The following is a 6470-nucleotide window of genomic DNA, read 5'->3' as shown; positions in this document are numbered from 1 at the left end:
TCTTCTGGAAGGTTCTCACATCTCCACAGAGGAACTGTGGAGCTCTGTCAGAGTGACCATCGGGTTCTTGGTCACCTCCTTGACCAAGGCCCTTCTCCCCCGATTGCTCAGTTTGGTCGGGCAGCCAGCTCTAGGAAGAGTCTTTGTGGATCCAAACTTCTTCCATTTAAGATTGAGGGAGGCCACTGTGTTGTTGGGGACCTTCAATGCTGCAGACATTTTTTCGTACCCTTCCCCAGATCTCATGGCTTGGTTTTTGTTCTGACATGCACTGTCAACTGTGGGACAGGTGTGTGCCTTTCCAAATCACGTCCAATCAATTGAATTTACCACAGGTGGACTCCAATCAAGTTTTAGAAACATCTTAAGGAATGTCAATGGAAACAGGATGCACCTGAGCTCAATTACGAGTCTAATAGCAAAGGGTCTGAATACTTATGTAAATTAGGTATTTCTGTTTTTTATTTGTAATACATTTGCAAAAAATTCTAAGAACCTGTTTTCGCTTTGTCATTATGGAGTATTGTGTGTAGATTGATGAGGGGGAAAAAATAATTTAATCAATTTTAGAATAAGGCTGTAACGTAACAAAATGTGGGAAAAGTCAAGGGGTCTGAATCCTTTCCGAATGCACCGTATATTGAGTTAGTTTTTCCCCACTCAAACCAGCCGTATGTTTGACACCCCTGCTCTAAGTCAAACGGGGAAGCGGATTTGAGGGTGTAAGTGAGTCTTCTTATAACAGCGCCACCTATAGGCCAATCGGTACCATTCTTTTTGACCAAGTTACTCACGGCCTCTAGTTTCTGTGTGCAAAATTAGAAAAAAAGTTCCCAATCTATGCTTGAGTTATTTGACCACGTCAAGTTATTTGACCATGATGATACTGACCTTGTGCTTTGATTAATTGTAAGGTATCTAGAAATAACAAAAAAGGGTCACTATGCAAATGTCCCATTCTAAGAAAATTCTTGACACATTTTTTCAAAACCAGTATCGATTGGCATGAGTCACAGTGCTATAGTAACATAATGTTAGTAACTATTCACACAAGTTGACCAGCCAAATCAGGGGTGAATAACACAATTTGCACAGATCCTCAGACTGTCACAAACTACTAAGAGTATGGTGTCTGTGACTGAGAGAATGGTTTGAATAGAGAGGTAGATGAGAAGCTTCCTCGCAGGAAAACCACAATGTCCGTTTCTCACATCATGAGGTTGGGGGAAGGTCAATCAGTCAATGTTCAACATGGTGTCTGTAGTTATCTTTGGCTCCTAAAAAATAAAATGAACCAAAAAACATTAGCTTCACTGTCAGAGTAAATATATTTTATTTGAGGCCTTTTTGACTGTGACAACTCTGATAAAAAGACTCTGTAACTCAACAACACTGTACATTTCTATTGACATCTTGAGGTGCTTACAGTAATTGAAGCATTAATACATTTCTCATATTGGTATTTTTAGAGGGTGAATTTAGTTTTGGTTTTCATATCTAAAATAGTCTGGTAAAGATGTTGAATGTAAGCATAGTGTCAGTTGGTGGCAAACTTGTTGGTAAAATAGACCTTACACAGCCTGGAGGTGTGTTGGGTCATTGTTCTGTTGAAAAATAAATTATAGTTGTGTTTCTTAGCCCAAGAAAGTCTCTTCTTCTTATTGGTGTCCTTTAGTAGTGGTTTCTTTGCAGCAATTGTACCATGAAGGCCTGACTCACACAGTCTCCTCTGAACAGTTGATGTTGAGATGTGTCTGTTATTTGAACTCTGTGAAGCATTTATTTGGGCTGCAATTTCTGAGGCTGATAACGCTAATGAACTTATCCAGTGCAGCAGAAGTAACTCTGGGTCTTCCTGTGGTGGTCCTCATTAGAGACAGTTTCATCATAGCGCTTGATGGTTTGTGCGACTGCACTTTAAGAAACTTTCAAAGTTTTTGAAATGTTCCATATTGACTGACCTTCATGTCTTAAAGTAATGATGGACTGTCGTTTCTCTTTGCTTATTTGAGCTGTTCTTGCCATAATATGGACTTGGTCTTTTACCAAATAGGGCTATCTTCTGTATACCCACCTACCTTGTCACAACACAACTGATTGGCTCAAACGCATTAAGAAGGAAATAAATTCCACAAATTAACTTTTAAGAAGGCACACCTGTTGATTGAAATGCATTCCAGGTGACTACCTCATGAAGCTGGTTGAGAGAATGCCAAGCGTGTGCAAAGCTGTCATCAAGGCAAAGGGTGGCTATTTGAAGAATCTCAAATATAAAATATATTTTGATTTGTTTAACAGTTTTTTGGTTACTACATGATTCCATATGTGTTATTTCATAGTTTTGATGTCTTCACTATTATTCTACAATGTAGAAAATAGTAAAAATAAAGAAAACCCTTTAATGAGTAGGTGTTCTAAAACTTTTGAACGGTAGTGTATGTATGAGTGTGTGTTTGGGGGGGTTCATGTGTACATTGCATGTGTACATTGCATGTGTGTTACTTAGTCGATTTTGCCCTTTTGCGTTAGTAACAGCAAAACAGAAGAAGTGCAAGTAACAGGGCTTGATGTCATTTCACACTTCTCCTCGTGGTTCAAACCACCCTGCAGATCTACAGCTCTATTCTCACGCTCCACAGATGCTCTGACACATTCATTTCTGTTTTAAGTGCCATATATGCTTGTTGATATGGTTGATATGGTTAGGCCCAAAGTTTAAAATGCTGACTAAACATGTACAGTAGCTGTGTACTTGCAGATGGTCCTGAGTTCTGAGGGACAAACCTGAGGGCATGAACGTGGACTGTACATAAGTGATCTGGCAATAGATTCTATTATCTCCTGAATCCACCTGTAGTAGAGAGAGAGGGAGAAAAAGAGAGAGAAAAGAGAGAGAGAGACTTTTTATGCTCCAGTCTAACAAACTGTCTGTCTATTCTACTGTCTAACTCATGACATGAACTGCACCCTCCTTTGTATCACAGGAAGTGTTTGTGGGTTTTGTCATTTTGAGGTCAACCCATATCCAATGCTAGATGTAGGTTATTTGATCAAAAATAGTTTATACGACTGAACTCTGTACCTACTTAGGAACAAATATACAAGGTTTACATTAATTAATGTATTAGGAAATTATTTCAGGTGAAAACATCTTATTTGGTAATAAATATAAATGACCATATAAATATAGCTGTTGGTTCGATACTTTGAACATTCATATGTTGAAGCACTACTAATATAACATTAAGGTCTTGAACCTCATATCAGACAGTCAGAGGGCAGGGGAGGCTGGTGAGAGGAGTTATAGGAGGATGGACTCATTGTAATGGCTGCAATGGAATGGAGTCAAACACGTGGGTTCCATGTATTTGATTTGTTTGACTCCGTTCCATTGATTCCATTCCGGCCATTACAATGAGCCCGTCCTCCCATAACTCCTCCCACCAGTCTCCTCTGTCAGAGGGGTATATGTACATAGATACCACTGTAATGTCTAGAATACTCACCATGCCTCCACTGCTCACCACTCCCATAGACACCAAATCATCTACAACAGAAACACAATGAAAATTGAATGAGTGTTTTTACATACTAACTGTAAGTCGCTCTGGATAAGAGCGTCTGCTAAATGACTAAAATGTAAATGTATGTGTGTAGTTGTGTTAGTAGTGTGTGCAGTGTTTGATGTATTTTGTTTGGAACATACATCGGCTGTGATCATCCTGTCTGGCTGTAGGTCTATACAAAATACAAGTATAAGAAGGTTGTGGTAAGAACATCTCATCATGGACAATACAGAACTAAAGGTTGATAGAATCTGCATCATACAATACCCCAAACAAGGGGAATTCTTACCTCTGAGAATTGGTTTTCTCTGAAAAACAAATTAGGCTAAATTAATTATATTGAATATTTCCTACCCTATACAAAATCAATAATGCCAAAGGTACTTACATTAATGTCAGCATGGTAAATTTGCAAATGATTTGTTATGCAGAATCGAATGTACTCACTGGTCCTCCTGCAGAGACAGACAGCTGTCAATCCTACAAGGAACCCACCCACTCCAGAAGCCACACCCACTGCTGCCTGCCATAATTGCACCACTATTTGGTGACATGATGACATCGGGAGAAGTCATTAGCTCTTGGAGACCACATTGTTCTTCTGAGAAAATGTGCACAGCTCCATTTTCATATGTGTGAGAAAAGACAGCTAGAAAAGGATACTTACCCAGAATGCTTTTTTGACTGTTTGATTCCACCTCACTTTCTGTGGAGCTTTGACCTCCTGGGCACATGCAAGAGAGAGACAAATTAATAACAGAGTTATATACATATTTCTATAATGAGACAAATTGTTTGATTAATCCTAAACCCTTGACTGAATTTACATTTGGCTATATTTGCTAAACTGGTTTATGCTTTAGTAAACAAAAATATTTTGCAAATTAAATTAAACCTATTGGCTATACTTACTTTCCGTTGGACTCGCTGGGGTGTCAGTGGTCAAGGTACAACAAACAGTCGACCCTGATGCAAAGCAAATCATTGGATCGGATTATACACAAATACATCGAAATGGGTTTTATTCAATCAAATATCAACCTCTTTTTGTAATGAGGCAAATTTGTGATGGGAAAAACACGTACAAAAACCTAGAGAATATGAAGCTAATCTATTTGTTTTACTTTTATTTGCTAACTAGATAAAGATGACTAAGAGACCTGTTATAGGATTCAATGCCGTGCTGGGGGTCAAAGGGGAGGTCAAACCTGGTGAGAAGAGATTACTCATATTACACAAAAACAAATGTAAATTAATTTAATATCTGAGGTCATTCAATAAGCAGAAAAGAGAAGTACACTACACATTACCTACAAATCAGATGGACTAAAAGTACACAAATCTGGACTGAAATTACAAGCAGCTATGAATAGGTCTATTAGTAAACAGGTTGGAGCTTTAGTGAATTAATGTGAACAAAAATATTGTAATTGCAAACTAAGTTAAACTTAGTGGGCCTACTTACTGGTAGTTGGTCTCACTGTGGTGTCTGGGGTCAAAGTATAAGTAACAGTTGAAACTAGTGAGAAGCAATATGATTACACAAGAATACAGTATTACATTAAAATGTTGGTCACTTAATTTTACAGGCCCGTAATCTAAACCCTTGACTGTACTATTGGTATTTGCAGAGATGGTGATTTAGAGGACCAACACACCTTCTGTAGGACTCACTGTCGTGGTGGCCGGCAAAGTAGATCTAGGACCTGGAGTCAAACCCACTGAGAAGAAATATTAATGAAATTAGCATTTTCTTCATGATCATATTAATGATCATTATGTTGTTGTTGGACTTTTGAAATATCTTTATGACTTTCAAAGTGGGCAAAGTAGGACTATAAAAATCACTACGGACAGATTGCTTCTATTCCAGGTAGATTATATTTCTCCTCATTATAGAGATGATAAGACCAATTCATAAAGTGATCAAGTCTTTCAGGACAGATAAGGTGTTGATTGGTGTTGTCAGCTTCCTAGAATAAGATCACCATGTTATCTAACAGCAGAAGCATAACAGTGCATAGATACAATCTAAACACTCGACTAGATGAACACAAATGATATTACTTGTGCTCATGATCCCAGGCATTGGTGTTGAGGCTGGTGTCCTATCTATAGAACTGCTTAATTATCTAACAGAACAGCTTAATTTACACATTTACACAACTATTCTTATTGCTGAAACCTGCTATGTTTTAAAATAACAGCAGTGCCACTATAAAATAACAAATGTGTAGCCTACCTGCTATAGAAGGTGTCTGTATAATTGTTGGATCACTAATGTGAACTCCCACCAGATCTAAAAACATTTTTGGGATTGAAATGTGGTATTTCGTTTGTGGGTCAGAATGAATATAGTAATACTAAGAAAATGCTAAAATCTAAGTGAGTCAGATTATGAAGACCTGCAGCACTGATAGATTTGTATAGTTAATCACTCACCTGTAAATCTGTACCCATCACTGTGTGGAGAGAGAGAGTTTGGTCCTGAGCTCACTCTATAGTCACAGCTCACCTCCTTACGCCTCACTGACTGTAGACGTCTGATCAGATCACTCTCAGCCACAAAGAATTGACAGAACCAGTTAACGGATGCTGAGTGTGGTTTTGTCTTCTTGATCTTTGCTGTGAAGGATGGCTGACTCTCCTCTCCAACATACAGGTTACAGGTGGTGTCAGGACTCACAGATCCAGGAATCAAACAGATGATGTTGAAGTACCCATCAAAATGGACTCTAATGTCTGGTTTTGGATCTGTTAGGAAAGGGCAGAGACTCCTTTTTGCATTACTCTATTTGAATGTAATGTATATATCACAAGTGACACTGACTCTTACTAAACTAGGGCCTACCATTCTCTTTATATTACGTATCAGCATGTCTTATTTGATATCATGCCTATTTA

The 6470-nt window shown here is 38.3% G+C and overlaps 1 long non-coding RNA gene across 1 annotated transcript; it reads right to left on the bottom strand.

The window, feature by feature from the left end:
- Positions 1–4477: 4477 nt before the first annotated feature.
- Positions 4478–5154, bottom strand: LOC123491622. Its single transcript, XR_006661495.1, has 3 exons — positions 5032–5154; positions 4727–4774; positions 4478–4532 (listed from the first exon to the last, which is right to left on the bottom strand). It is a non-coding gene; the product is annotated as an uncharacterized LOC123491622 (long non-coding RNA).
- Positions 5155–6470: the final 1316 nt, after the last annotated feature.

Source organism: Coregonus clupeaformis, chromosome 10, assembly GCF_020615455.1.
Source record: "Coregonus clupeaformis isolate EN_2021a chromosome 10, ASM2061545v1, whole genome shotgun sequence".
Taxonomy (NCBI): Eukaryota; Metazoa; Chordata; class Actinopteri; order Salmoniformes; family Salmonidae; genus Coregonus; species Coregonus clupeaformis.
The sequence above is the reverse complement of the archived record's forward strand: the minus strand, read 5'-3'. Positions and strand labels throughout refer to the sequence as shown.